Source organism: Schistocerca serialis, chromosome 2 (genome assembly GCF_023864345.2).
Source record: "Schistocerca serialis cubense isolate TAMUIC-IGC-003099 chromosome 2, iqSchSeri2.2, whole genome shotgun sequence".
NCBI lineage: Eukaryota > Metazoa > Arthropoda > Insecta > Orthoptera > Acrididae > Schistocerca > Schistocerca serialis.
In genome coordinates this window covers 522061248-522077537 of record NC_064639.1, presented here as the reverse complement: position 1 = coordinate 522077537, position 16290 = coordinate 522061248, and positions in this window count along the sequence as shown.

Below are 16290 nucleotides of genomic sequence, written 5' to 3'. Positions count from 1 at the left end.
GGCTTAGGCGGGAAGACCGGCAGTATCGGCCACTATTAGTTCTAGCGTTTCTACGGTAGATCGCGCGGATTTAACGATTGCGGCCGATGCACTGCTTGTACATGCGCATACAAACATAGTAGCACTTTCGTGTCGAAACGTGTTCGCCAGTATTATGAATAAGGCCAAGCGTTTACTCATCGATTTTTATCGTACGTAAAACTGTCGTACGATTAAATTCTTTTAGCGGACCAAAGGAGACCATAGGAATTTCTTTGTTCCACTAAAATAATTTGATCGTACCATAAAACTCGATGCGTGTGCGCTAGGCCTAAATGTCGGTTTGGTGAATGACACGTGCTACCTAGTTAAACTTTTCAGTCTAGTTAGGTCGATTCAAAGAGGGATGTTCGAGTCGCTGCTTGTGGTACATTTCCTCCAATTATATTTCTAACGAATAGTGAAAGACTAACACCGGTTGACAACTGGCGGGGATAATTGATCAAGTGATAATTGATCAGTTATTGACCGGGATTGAAAATTATTGAATTACTAAAATCGCTATTAAAACTGGGGTTGGTAGTCGAATTGTGAAAATTTAGTGTTGTGTGTTTTTTTAATGCCACATCATAAAAAATAAAAATAAAAAGTTCTGTCCAAAAAATAAGAAATAATTTTTTGAGCTGTACCACCCTTATCAGTTAGGGGTATGAAAAATAGATTACGACCGATTCCCAGACCTACCGAATATACAAGGAAAATTTCATGAGAATGATTCGAGACGTTTCGGAGGAATATGGCAACTAACACTGTCACACGAGAATTTTATATATAAGGATTTCTGCTGCACAAGGTTGTCTATTGAGATGCTGAGGAAGATGCTCCTTGCTTGTGCAGTGTAATGCAGCAAACTTTTAGTTTCGCATGTACTTTAGGTGTCAATTTTATTTACTGAGACCTCTGTCACTATACTAAGCGGAAAAATCGATATACTTATATGAAGTAAGTTTTAGTAATACCATGCTCTTCTTGGGATAACAGTTGTTTTGGGTGGCGACAGCTAGTCGCAAGACGTAGCCTGTCAGTATGTGTAGGTTTGCTCACGACAATTTCCTCTTCTACGTTCCTTACTGACCAGTGCCTTAGCTGTCATCCACGCACAAACGCACTGGAGTCCTTAGGAAGCTTTGAGCCATTAAGCTAATTACACGAAGTTATTACAAATGTCTGAAGCGACTTCGTAGTTTCACCGTAACTACTTTAATTGACATGTTGCCGCAAAACTCTAAAAGTCGTTTGGTAAAACTGAAAAAGTCTGGTATTGACGCAACGGCACTGCAGATTTCTGCCACGCGAGCGCAACTGTGAGCATTTAGGAAGATGGCGACAGGGTGCAAGAAAGCCTATAGCGTGCATGAAATGCATTCTCATCAGTCCGCCTTAACAGTACAATGACATTTCAGAATGCAGTTCAACAAAGATCCATCAACTGCCAACTCAATTCGGCGATGGTATGCGCAGTTTAAAGTTTCAGGATGTGTCTGGCATGGGAAATAAACGGATCAGCTTACAGTAGGTGAAGAAAAGATTGCCTATATGCAGCGAGTTTCGCACTTAGTCTACGGGAGACGATGAAGAGATCAAGCAGGGACCTGAAAATCAAAGCGTTTGGGAGACCTTAAGAAAACAACTTAAGCCGAAAACCTAATGCCTTCAGCTGTAACAAGTCCTGAATCCCGATGACGAAATCAGTGCAGTTGCAAAAGCTTATGGAAGAGGATGAATTTTGTGAGAAACCCATCTTCAGTGATGAACGGCAGATTGAACAGTCACAGTGTGCGAATATGGGGTACTGAGAATCACCACGCTATCTTGCAGCAAATACGAGACTCACCAAAAGCCAAATTTGTTCAAATGGCTCTGAGCGCTATGGGACTTAACTTCTAAGGTCATCAATCCACTAGAACTTAGAACTGCTTAAACCTAACTAACCTAAGGACAGCACATACATCCATGCCCGAGGCAGGATTCGAACCTGCGACCGTAGCTGTCGCGCGGTTCAAGACTATCGTACCTAGAGCCGCTCGGCCACCGCGCCCCGTTCACCAAAAGCCAATGTGTTCTCTGCAGTTCCACAGTTCAAAGTCTATAGTCCCTTTCTCTTCTGCGAAAAGTCCGTTACAGGACACGTGTATGTGGATATGCAGGAAAATTTGCTCGTGTCACAACTGGAGATCGACAGTGTGGACCTCATCTGCCAACAGGATGGTACTCCATCTTACCCCCTCCCCCTTTATCATGATGTTCGTGAATTATTAAACAGGAAACTGAGAAATCGATAGATCGGCCATTGGGGGGTTGATGATCAGTAATTAATGTCATGGCCACTCTCCCGATCTACCACCATGTTATTTGTACTTGGTTATGTGAAAGATGCAGTCTTTACTCTTCCTCAACCAATAGAGCTACGAGAATTATGAGCTCGCATCAACAGTGATTTGAACGGATTGATATGGACTTGCTGCAGCGAAATTAGAATGAACTTAATTATCTGTTTAATATCTGGAGAATGAGTGGAGGAGGGGCGAGGGACATATACGGAACGCTTGTAATATGTCAGAAAAAGCAGTTTCAGTCCGTCTACGCATGTGTAAAGCCCTCTGATAATATGTAAAATAATATAGCTACTGTTAATCTGTGAATTCTCGTCATAACCTTATACTGTCATTTACGTATTTATAAGCATTTTTTGTGTAGTATATACGCTCATTACTGATTGTGGAAGGCAAAGTGTATAGAACCGAAAAAAAGTCAAATTTTAAGACACTGGTGTATTTTTAATCAATGAAATGAAAATTCCTACTTGAACGTTATGAATATATTTTGAATATAAATTCACGTGAAGCTTTATGATGATTCTTTCCAGTGGGCTACTTCTGATATCATATTGCATCCATCACCTAACTGGAAAGCGATTCCTTCTTAACGGGACACTAAAGTTCCCTCCATCAGTGTCAAGTATTTTACGAACACTGTTTTGGGAAACATGAGTACTTACCGTTACAACTAATGAATTCGTGGTGCTTGAACCTCTTAGCAACCACACTCACACCGCTATGATCATAAACGGACATTCGGCTGAAGGAGGGCGACGAGATGAGATGTCCGTTGGGAGTTTATCCTTAAATTCTTCGCTATAAAGTATGTAGCACACTCCTACACACATTTTCAAAGTCCTCTAGAAGAAATAATATTTTTAAGTGAGAAAATAAAGGTTTCAAAACCACTTGCACAAACACTTCTGATCCACCTATTCCCAATGGGGGGCTGCATTTTCCTCATAATTGGAACATCAGCGATCCTTTTTCGTAATGTGGCGCAAAAAATTAGTCCAGATCAGAAATTTCGTTTCTTTTTATACGCCCGCTGGTTGCTGTCGTACATACTCCATCACCGGACCATTAATATCTCTGAAACTATCAAAGTTGGACAGGAGTAATACAGCTGTTCACCTTAAATAACATTAAGTAATCATAATAGTTTCAAAACGAATAAAATAAACAGAGTATATGTCAACTACTAACGCTTGGACTCGACGCGCGCAGCTTTTGCAAGTGAAAGAATAAACTGTCTGCAACTGGTGGCTAACAAGCTAACGGATTATAAAGAGAGTGCTCCGCCCATTGACCCGCGTGTTGAATAGCCAGTAACGCTAACACACACCAGTTCACGTGCCATGTGTGTAAGACTACAACGGTAGTTGCAAAACACAAAAACATTCAAAATATAATTACGTTATGAAAAAAATTTATAATTATTGGAGAAGCCAATAAGTCCATACGAAAACACAATGAACTGTCCTATGAGCGCCACAGATAAAACTGTTTGATGTTGCATATCTTGACAAAGGTTATGGCATAGGCAATGCACACATGGAGCAAAGGTCTGTACTGTATGATGCTGTCGGTTACCAAGGGAAAGGACGCTCGCTAGGACCGCAGCTCCAACCATATTTTGCGCCCACTGGCACTGGGTAAACGAAGTGAGTTCCACTGCACGTATCTTTCGTTCTTGTAACATTTATGCGTGCATAAGGGGAGAGAAATATTTACATTAAGGAAGTGATAATTTTTAAGGCATACTTTAAACGAACTGGTGTTAACGTCAGTCAAGAGGTTCCGTGGGCTAATGGGTTATTAGCAGTTAAAAATAATAGGTCAAAACTAGGTGTTACGAAGTGAAGAATCATACCAATGTCATTTCTTTCAAATTATATAGGGGTGTTGTATTTTTAAAGAAAAAGAAGAGTACATATGAAGTCTTGTACACAAATAAAATTGTATGTAAAAAGCCTAATTATTAAATTACTGAAAGTCATAAAAGCACAAGGATAAACAGGAAACTTAAAAACCTAGGGGAAGTACGAACGTTATATATCTCGTCAAAAAATCTTATAATTATTTCTCCTTAAAACCCATTTGCTCTTTCACAAATCTTTGGGACAAATTTTTATTCTGATCGTAATCGCTTCTTCTCGCAGGGCAAGTAATAAAGAGACAGTGAGAAGCATTGCGTAAAGCCTTTACGTTGACACTCATTCATCCCTCTCAGTGTTTATCTTGTAAAAAGGTGTTGTCCAAATAAGGATTTACGGCATGCAACTCTAGTAGTACGTTTCTTAAAACGAATACTGAAATTACATCTTGCCTGTTCTGTGCACTGTGCAGACATTAAGTTTCTTCTGCCACGGTATCCATTAACTTCATCTTTCCTCCACTTTCGTCGGGTGAAGAATGCAGTGTATGACAGTGATGTCGTTATCGACACGTAACCTTTCGTCAGCAGCCTAAATGCGTATTTCTGTAGCCGAGGCCACTGCAATGTTTGCCACAGTTGTGAAGAGTGACCATCACTATCACCGGATGTCACTGTCGCAGCATGATTTTTTCGACATGGTAATTAACATCTCGTATGCAGTAACCGACCACAATCACAGTAACTACACGTAGTGAGTCACCTCTCTGCAGATTCCCCTAAAAACTCAGGAACAATCTGAATTTAAAGCTACTTCCACTCCAATTAATATTCCGTTTTAAATCGTGAATCTTTGTTTCCAACTTCCGTACTCTTCCACAGAGATTTGTCTCTATTTTCCTTTCGTTGCTACTCCCTTCGCCGGTTTGCAGTATGTGCCACCATCGTACTACATTTAAATGGTAGTATGTTAATAACGTCTGAATCCAGTCCCACTCTTGCCGCCCGGCGACTGAAAAAGCGCGTTCTGAATTATATAACATATTGCAGTGTATCTGACACTCTGGACGCTGGCCAATTTAGTTTTCATTCGGCGCATCCAATTCTCCACGTCCCGTTCCGTAACTAATACAAGTCGCGTCACCGAGTTTGCATCAAGTTAATTAGTGACTGAAATAAAACCAATACACGGCTGGCATTTACATTTATTACTAACATGTTATGAGATCGTACTGGATTCTTATCATCTGTTAAAATAACGTGGGGCATCGGGAAGCCTGATATGCGTGCAACGTTGGCTCATGTAATACTTCGTACAATGTGACTCTGTATGCTGGGTAAATTGTTAATCTTTTAACAGTTTTCAGAAATTCTATACATCTCCAGGAAGAAGTTAGATCTCTCAAATATATAAGCGAAGTTGTTAATCCCTATAATTTCAGGAAGCCTAAAGAAATCGTGAGTTCCTATTCGCCAATACACATTTTAAGAACGTCCCTCATAACCAATTCGAATTTACTTGTCATATTCTTTTTAATTTTTAACAAACTTCAGTTTTAAGTACCTCTGATTTATTTGTGCGTGCTGCATTCTAAACTGCTGCCAAATAGTACTAACATAGTTTATATTTTTCTTACTGAACCCTGAAAATAGTATTACACAAATTGTAGAACGTTACCTCTGATTAACAAAAAGGGCCATATGTCATAATATAACGGTGTATTAAGATTAATTTTTTTTTTGTTTACTAATTTACCTTAGATTCTAGTAACAAAGAAACTGTACGCGAATGAAAGTATTACATCCCATACGCCTTTTACTGTCAACGAGTGAGACAGAAGTAAATGGCTGCAAATTCTTCAAATCTGTTATGTATAGTTTGGCGCAAGACATTCGTATTGCACGCGTAGACCTTAAGCTGTGAGGAAACAGAATTTACGACTATATTCCGTCGCTGCTATTCTGAGGACAGTCAGTTCAGAAAAAGAAAAGTTACCAAAGTATCATTAGGACTACTAATTTCATTAGACAAAATTTTCCTTCTCTACTGTCGCTGAAACCGAAGAAGAATGAATTGTTTTTTTTTTCCTAAACCGTAGAGTTAAGTGCTACTCAGGACGTTTTGTAGCAACAAATTAAGAATAAATTGAGACTGCAGCAATGGTCTACACGTTAGAATCACTGATTAAGGTTAATAAAGGGTGGCATTGCCGGCTCTTGCAGCAAGCTCGTAACTGTATGTCTTATCTTCTGAACAAGCCATGTTCTTGAAAGTTATGTTAAAATATGTACCTGGAGGTCAAGATTTGTCCCCTGGGATGTAATTTTACGTATTTCTGTAGCTAACTTTTTCGTCGAAAAAGAAGTTAAATGAACTGAATGTAGACTAATTTATTATACAGACATTTAATGGAGAATCATCATTAACATTAATTTATGACTAAAATACTCCTATTAGGCAACAGAAAATGATGTGTAGTGATTATTTGTTTCACGAAATACGAAAATGACTTCATCCACGTTAAACAGTGCTGCTTTCAAATCAGTCAACAACGACCTCATGGTCGAGGGTATAAAATGAAGCAGCTCAAAAGCGAGGAACAAAAAGATTACTCTTACGGTGGGTATCATTACTGTTTATCATAGCAGACTCTCATCTGTCATTTTTTTTTAATTTGACACCTGCGGATTTATTCAATAAATTTTCAACAAAAGCACACATTTCTATTGCACATCTTTGATATCAATCCGATAATATTTTGCTTCTTAGAAAATGCATGGTATTTATTATTTCTCCGTTCCATGTCTTCATCTACCTAGGTCTATCTAGATTCTCCCAACGTTATCAACTATTGCATTTTTGAAAGAGTTGCAAATGAATACGTTTGACCACGGAGCTCCGTTTGTGTCAGAAAATCAATTCGTAGCTTTTGTCCGCCTTTATCAGAAAGATGGATCGTCCAATAAGGATGTCGCTGAGAGAGCACGTAAGAGCTAGAATAAGGGACCCGGAGGCCGCATTTCATCGCGAGCCGTCCGGCCGTGCATCTTAGCCGTCAGATAATCGGCGTTTTATATGCAGGGCCCGCCAAAGCCGGCGTATCGATTACCTTCCTTCCACGCACGCCACGGGCTTAGGAGAGAACGGCCGTATCTATCTTGCTCCAGGTGCACGCACTGCTACTGGTTGTGCGGGGAATGGACTGGAAAATTTAGTACCGCTCGTTCACATATATTGACATTAGCCTCAGAACAAACCTTCCGACTTCTGTGAATAATAACGTTATGCAAAAATTCATAATCATCCCGTATAGCTATCGTTTCTCATCGAAAAAGTACGGCTGTTTATGTGTGATGCCATAATGGTCAAGTGGATGTGTAGCCCTAATATATTCTCATTGTCTGTCCCCACTGTGCACGGTGATTATCCTTTGGTTTCTGAAGCGTCTTTTGCCTCTGGTCACGCTATTTGCGATATCGAATTGCATTATGTTCGATAAGCCGATTGAGATTGGAGTTGGAACCGACCTCATTGTGAGTAACCCCTTTATGCCTCTTTTTTCCATTGTATGGCCGCCAACAGACTTCGTACCGATAGGACCAACTAAAGATTCTTGTCGAAAATTATCAAAATTGTGAATCTTCGTGTGTTATAACATTTTCCACCATATCATAATGAATCAAGTAAGTGTATGTTGTGTACATAGTTCCGCGTAGTCAGCGCGTGCACAACTTTCCAACTATAGTGCGCCCCGCTAAGCACAACAGAGCAGGCTCAGCGCTCGTCCGTCTCCGCACTACGAGATGGGGCTGCCATAGAGACGGACCAAATTCTGCTTCAGCCGATCCGCGTATTAATATGTAACGCAGCCAATGAGATTTCTGCTAAAGTAGAACCTTTTCTCCTCGCGGATCACACTCGCGCAGTGATACATGAACGCGCGAGGTATTATAAAGAGTGTACAGACCTCCGATTAGTCAGTCTGCATTTGTCTGCACCAGTCTGTACCAGTCTGTACCAGTCTGTACGAGTTCTACATTTGTCTGTACCAGTCTATAGTCAAGTTTCAGTCTGCGCCTAATAAGATTACCATATTCCTGTACATAGCCATGAAGATAAATGTATAGAAACTTTTGTCAAGTATGAGAGTTATATGTGAGAATAAGATTAACGTACCAATACCAGAGGCACTTCAGATTGTCAATTGTAAATAGCATCCAGAACCAAGTTAAGTAATTTTTATGCTTGTTATTATTTTAAGAAATGTGTGTGAAAATTAATCAAGTTCTGTTTAAAGTTTGTCACCGTCAATCTGCTACTCTAAGCGTGTAAGATGCATTTCTACCGTCTGACATAACGGCAGAAAATAAACACGCCACGATAAGACCATGAGACATATTGCTGACACTCGCCTACTTCGTTAGAGTGACAGGTCAAATAATCTGATGGTGTGTGTACTGAAGGTCTTACAGTACGCACAACTCATTGTGCATCCTGTTATATATTGTCACCATATCCCATGTTCATAAACGTGTTTAAGATGTATGTATCACAAGCGGAATTGGTGCAGAATTTCACTTGTTCCGTTCTTGCATAGACCACAGGTAAAATGAGGGCTGGTATGGAATATTGATTTTGGCTGCTGATTCCAATTAAAAGAGTGGTGCCCCACGTATTTAAAACTGACAGATATCAAAACGGCGAAGCTTAAGGACAAACGCACTCTTACTTTCACTGATGGCTTGGACACAAGGCCCTCTACTAATAGATGAGTTTCAGAGACTTCCATTCCACTTCCGAAGACTATAGCTTCCAGAATGAAATTTTCTCTCCGCAGCGGAGTATGCAGTAGTATGAGACTTCGTGGCAGATTAAAACTGTGTGTCGCACCGAGACCTCAACTCAGCACCTTTTCCTTCCGAGGGAAAGTGCTCTACCGACTGAGTTATCCACCTACGACTCACGACACGTCCTCATAGCTTTACGTTCGCCAGTACCTCGTTTCCTACGTTCCAAACTTAGCAGAAGTTCTCCTGCCAAACTTGGAATACGAGGTACAGGCAGAAGTTAAGGGCTGAGGAAGAATCGTGAGTCGTGCTTGAGTGGCTCAGTCGGTAGGGCACTTGTTGCAAAAGGCAAGTGTCCCGTGTTCGAGTCGCGGTCCGGGACACAGCTCTAATCTGCCGGGAATTTCACAATAACTTTTACCTAAACGAAAATAGAAAGCCTCGAATTTAACATACCCCAGGGACTACAAAATTGTCACTTTCAACAGGAGGAGACAGTTTTGAAAGGCTACACCTTTTACATGTAGGCACCTTCAGTCATAACTTATTATTTACTAATATACTCAAATGAAAGTTCTCATTTACCTTCAAAATGTTTAATGTGCTGTAAAATTGATCTTTCCCGGGATTGGACTGGAGAAGACTCGAATTTCACAACTGATGGCCAAGTAATATGAGGGTTATTCGGAAAGTAAGGAACGATCGGTGGCGAAATGGAAACCAGAGTGAAAATCCGGTGAAGTGTTGCACAGGTGTGCTGAGCAGTGTCTCTTTTTAATTCTGAGTACACAAGGAGCATGTAAACATACCTAGAAAAACAGTGTCTCCCACCAAGTACGAGGGCCTGGTGAGAAATTTCGCCTGAAGCTATACAGCCAACATTACATAACTGGCATGCGTTTTCTTCTCCAAGAGCAGACGAGTTCGATAAGATGAGAATTTCTAAAATCAGTGGGGGAAGTGGCAACAAAACGACTGTTCACGTTCCTGTGTAGAATGTATGAGCCTGGGAATATACAGTGAGACTGTCGGAAAAGCATCATCCACCCAATTCCGAAGATTGCTAAGGTGACAAGTGCAAAAATTGTCACCCAGTCAGCTTAAAGCTCACGCATCCAAGTTGCTGACAAGAATAATATAAAGAAGAATGGAAAAGAAAATGGAGGATGTGTTAGATAACGATCAGCTTGGCTTTAGAAAAAGTAAAGCCATCAGAGACTGACTTTACGGTTGATAATCAAAGCAATGCTAAAGAATAATCAAGACTCGTTCACATGATTTGTCCACTAGAAAAAGAGTTCGACAGTTTAAAATGATGCTAAATGTTCGCATACGGGTACGCTACAGGGAGAGACGGGTACTGTACAATATGAACAAGAACCAAGAGGGAATAATAAGAGTAGATGACCAAGAACGATATCCTCGGTTTAAAATGGGTGTAAGACAGGGATGTAGTCTTTCGTCCCTACTGTTCAATCTGTACAGCGAAGAAGCAATGATGGAAATAAAACAAAGGCTCAAGAGTGCAATTAAAATTCAAAGTGGAAGGATATCAATGATACGATTCGCTGATGACATAGCTATCCTGTATGAAAGCAAAGACGAACTACATGATCTGCTGAATGGAATCGATAACCTAATGAGTAAAGAATATTGACTGAGAGTAAATCGAAGAACAACGAAAGTAATAAGAAGTAGCAGAAAAGAGAACAGGACTGATGGTCACGAAGTAGATGAAGAAATTCTGCATCCTAGACAGAAAAATAGTCGGTCACGGGCAAGCAAGGAGGACATCTAAAGCATACCAGCACTGACAAAAAGGGCATTCCTGGCCAATAGATGTCTACTAATATCAAATACCGGCCTTAATTTGAGGAATAAATTTATGAGAACGTACGTCTGGACTACAGCATTGTATGGTAGTGAAACATGGACTGTGGGAAAACACCAACAAAAGAGAATCGAAGCATTTGAGATGTGGTGCTACAGACGAATGTTGAAAATTACGTAGACTGATATGTTAAGGAATGAGGAAGTTGTACGAAGAGTCGGAGAGCAAAGGAATATGTAGAAAACACTGATAAGGAGAAGGGACAGGACTGTAGGACGAGTGTTAAAACATGAGGGAATGACTTCCATGGTACTAGAGGGAGCAGTAGAGAGCAAAAACTGTAGAGGAAGACAGAGATTGGAATACATCCAGTAAATTGTTGAAAACGCTGGTTGAAAGTCCTAATCTGAGATGAATAGGATGACACGGAGAGGTATTCGTGACGGGTCGCATTAAACCAGTCAGAAGACTGATGACTCAAAAAAAAAAAAAGGAAACAGAAAATCATAGCGCACCCGAAAAACAAAGTCTCGCCAGTTAAACACCCAACATGGTATGTCTGGCGACCGCTACAGCCCGTGGAATCTCAACCGAGTCAGAACACCGCAAATTGAGTAACCGACATTTCCGGTAGTTAATCTGTTCTTCCGCAAGACGAATATGAAGAAATACTATAACGTCGTCGGCATGTTGGCGGACTAGCAACCTTTCTCCCAATAACGACCACCCACTCAATCGAGAATCTATGTACCGCAATAAGATTTCCAGAAATACCACAAATAAGGGATGCTGATAAGGGACTCCCCTGCACGACATATCGACAAGCTTTTGTTAAGGGGAATATGACTATCCGTCTCGTCAATGGACACTTGAATATCAGTTATTAGAGAAGTGAATATCCATCGTGCAGTATCATTAAGAACAACAGCTGTCAACACTCAGAACAGAAAATCATGCCTAACACGGTCACACGTATGTTAAAAATCCCTAGCCGCGGTGGACTAGCGGTTCTACGCGCTCAGTCCGGAACCGCGCGACTGCTACGGTCGCAGATTCGAATCGTGCCTCGGGCATGGATGTGTGTGATGTCCTTAGGTTAGTTACGTTTAAGTAGTTCTAAGTTCTAGGGGTCTGATGACCACAGATGTTAAGTCCCATAATGCTCAGAACCATTTGAACCATTTTGAACCATGATAAAAATCAGTAAAAGGTAAACCTACCGACACAGGAACAGTGAAACCAATATCGAGAAGAGACCGCGAAATTCAGCTACTGGAGTTGGGAGAGACATGTTCGATGACGCACAACACTTTCAGCAAGTAAAACCGACGGACGGTATTTATCGCCTGCGCTGCGATTTTATAAATAATTTTATAACAGAATAATATAATATCGGCCGGTCTTGATTCTGGGAAGACGTTCCATCTTTCTGGGAATTGAACCAATTTTTCTGACCTTTAAGGAATGCGCGATGTGTACCCCTTGCACCAATTCGTTCACCTCCATAAATATTATCGTATCTCCTTTAAGAGGACGAATCCGAACATAAAATTCCTTGGGGAGACCAGCCAAACCCGGTGATTTGGGGGAAGGAGAGCGGACTACGACGTCAGATACATCACCGAGGTGAAAATCTGCCAACAACTCCTCATGGAGAGCTGGCCTAACAACACTATCAAGGAGAGAAGTAAAGTCAGTTGACAGAATACCGTCTAATTCCGATGAGATCAAAAAAATACCGGAAAATCTCACACATTATATTAGGTTGGGATGACCACTTACGTCCATCGATAGAACGATGGGTAGTGAAAGACGTCCTCTGAGATAGTGCTCAGTGCCACATTAGCTGATACAGAGACGCCAACTCATCTAGGAGAATCGAACGTGGCTGGAAACGCAAACGAAGACCACCTAGTTGTAGTCTTTTCAGTTGCTGTGGTATCACCTCCCCGCGTTAAATATCCACAACTCTCAGGGGACGTCTTTAGGACCACCACAAAGACCACGAAGGACAGCATAATAAATTTTACGAGTCCTCATTTATGCCGCTCTTCCAGCGTTAATAATATGAGTACAGTTCGAAGCCGATTTTTGCCTATGGCAACCGACCATCCCATTACTGAGGGATTACGTATTTGGGAACGGTTTGCATGCCCCCACACCGCAGCGATGATATCATCCAGAGAGGGGTCCGCAGATGTAAGGTATTTAGCTTCCATATAGGGCGAGAAAGATGTACCCAAATCGTGGTGTGAGTAAGAGCACTGAAACAGCATAGTCATCAGAGAAGCTAGGTGAATAATTTCAGTTGACGAGAGCTGGGAACGTAGGGAAGCAGAAAAATCAAAACGGAACAGTGGAATACTAGAAATAGCTGTAAAATACGTAACACGCACTAATGTGGGACATCTGCAGATCAAAGCATCCTACAGACTCGAGGCACCACCGTATTACTAAGCTCATTACAACAGTTATAACTGGGAGCCTGATCCACAGGACCTAAGATGCAGTTAAAATCTTCACCCACAGAAATTTTCCATGAGTTTTGAAGGTGTAAATAAGTGTCACATTCCTTGTAAAAACACGATCAGTCATACATACGACCAGATCTAGCTGGAGAATAAAGAACAATAATGGCGAGATCATAAGAACGACACCCTATACCCCGGAAATCGTCCTGTGTTTCAAAGTTTGTCAACAGAATACCGTCCCTATGAAGCATGAGAATGCCAGTAGAATTTTCCAGCGCAACAGTAAAAACATGAAATACCCCGGTAGACAACATGAATGAAATTGCAGTTCTTGCAGACACACTACGTCAGCTAGGAATAATAAATAAACTTTCGTACTGCAGTAAGCCGTAATGGAGAGCTTATCGCATGTAATGTAACCCATGAAATGTACACGCCAGTATTAGTTAAAAATGTAAAGCACGAAAGGAGAGATACAAAATAGTTTACGCATCACATCCAGCTGTCCCCAAAACCGGGAGATAGCGAAGAAGATGGTGCAGGATTTCAGTCCTTCCCACTGGAAGGTGCAGATCCCACGATTTCTTTCTTTCCGCGTAACTCTGCATGCTCTGGTTGAAAACGTTGTTTCACACAACTCCGTGACAATGTAACTCCTCGAGGCGGCAGGGAATAGCTGCCGGTACCTTAGCGGCAGCAGGGGCTGTATCTGCACGTGCTAATAACGGCGGAAAGTCACGCAGAGTGGGGGTAATGTCGCTCCAAAAGCCTCTATAGTGGGAAAAGTACTTGCAGCAGATCGCGAAGACACTAATTCAGCTAATATCAATGGACAACATTTCTCATAGGACGACCTGAAAACCATAACGCGACGCAGTCAGTTGGATCTGAAATGGCCACTTTCATTACAAAGGAAGAATGAATCTGGTAACAGCAAATACTTGGGTGTGAAGGAATATTATTTTGATCACCCGTTTTCATTTATGCAGACAAGTGTTCCCGCTGGATACGCTGACCAATTCCGAAACGAAGCAACACGCCCTTAAGAAATGGATAGTCCAGGTTGTAATGGTACTTGAATTACGTAACCATTACGGCACCTCAGCCTCTCGATACCAGTAATATTCTACTGTGTTTATGTAAAATAGTTAACATATTTCTGTGACAACATTCAGATTTGATTTCATTAATGTAGAGGTAAGTCGATACATCGATATGTATATATAATGCAATGATATTATTCTTATGTGTATTCTTTCTTTTGTCACTATGATCTTTGACGTACTTGTAACTCTGACTTTTGGGCGCGTAAGCGGTTATTAGAGAGTGAAGCTTTGGTCGCCATGTTTATGAAATGTGAACTTTAACAGAGAGGAAGATATTTTCAAGTATGTTTTATATTGTGATGTTCTGGAACGAGTTACGTGATATTGCAACAAAAGTAATAAAAAAGAAGTGTAACTTTAATTAGGAGTGCTGATTACTTTTTTACATCACCATTGTCCTAACTTGCAAAAGTTTAATCTTGAAGAATGGTTTATGATACACATATATAAAACTTTTGAATATCGCAGAATAACAACTAGGCCTCTTTGCATCCGAGCTTGGGATCATCACTACCTAGATTTTCGACGATTGAGCCATGAGTTCACAACGAGACCAGCGTGGGAAACAAAAAAAGATGAGTGCCTAGTTTATCCATTATTTCAAGAAATGACTTTATTAACTGTGCTCTAATGACAGCTGCCACATAATGTAACTTTGTTGTTGCCCAAAAATGCAATATTTAGCAGTTTGACCTTTGTTGTGATAGGGTTGTTAGAAGATGGAAGATAGTAAACTCGAACGACAATGTACTCGATCAAGACATTTGCAAGAAAGTCTGGGCTAACGGAACCGTCACGGTGAGTAAACATCACCTGAGGAAAAACCGAATGAGAACCTGGCCTGCTTGCAAGAGAGCTTGGAAATTTTAAAAAAAAGAGCCATACAAATAAGAAGCAGAATATATCATATCTAGCTTCTCAGATATGACCCGAATCCTATCAACAAACCAATCGTGAATTCCTAGAGAGCCCGGCTGCACATGATGCATACTCTTGTGAAAACTGAAATGAACGGTACCCTAGCTAGGAGTATTTCTGGAAAACTCGACAGACTCCGGTAGGCAATAACGATGCGACATCAGCCAATGGACACGTAAGACTGAGTAAAAGCAAGTTCGACACACATGGTGCTGTGGAGCGGGTGTAAGTAAGAATAACTTGCTCGCCCGACGTGCAAGGCGGAAGTACCTAGAAGATGGGCGAATGTCATAAATAAGTAAATCTTACTCCTGCAGATTTTTTCATGCTTAACCTATAGCACTTTAACGTGGGTGGAAGGCAGAAAATCACTTCCGGTCCATGACAGGTTTCTAATCCCTATCATCCAAAGGGCTCACACGTAGACAGACACGGGAAAACGTGCCTTCTACGGAAAGAATTACTGTAAACTATTCAGAATCCGTTACTAGGAACTAAACGAACATTCTTTCGTGGCGCGGCAACAGAAACACAGCACATTTCACGCTTTCCTTCTCTGAGTGGTACGCCTGCCTTTCGAATTTTACCTATCCAAAGAAGATGTCGATAGCCTCCACGTGATAAACAGTAAAAGCTGGCCAGTGTATTGGTGACTTGACTGCAACAAATAAGAGAAAAGTTCTGCTTATCGATGCTGTCTGGACGCTTGTTGTTATTCACTTTCAGAAATATAAGTGCACACAGGCATCAGTGGCACCATAACTGCACATTAAAGGATGATGTAATTTCTAATGAAATTCAAAATCTGCTATTTATGTATAATGTTCGTGGAACGTCTGAGGAGGAACAGGAACCACACTTTGGCGAGTTTCATCAGTAGGAGGGAAAGCGGTAGCTCTGTTGGGTACACACCAGAGTTGGTTCAATGCTGATAATGAGAGAC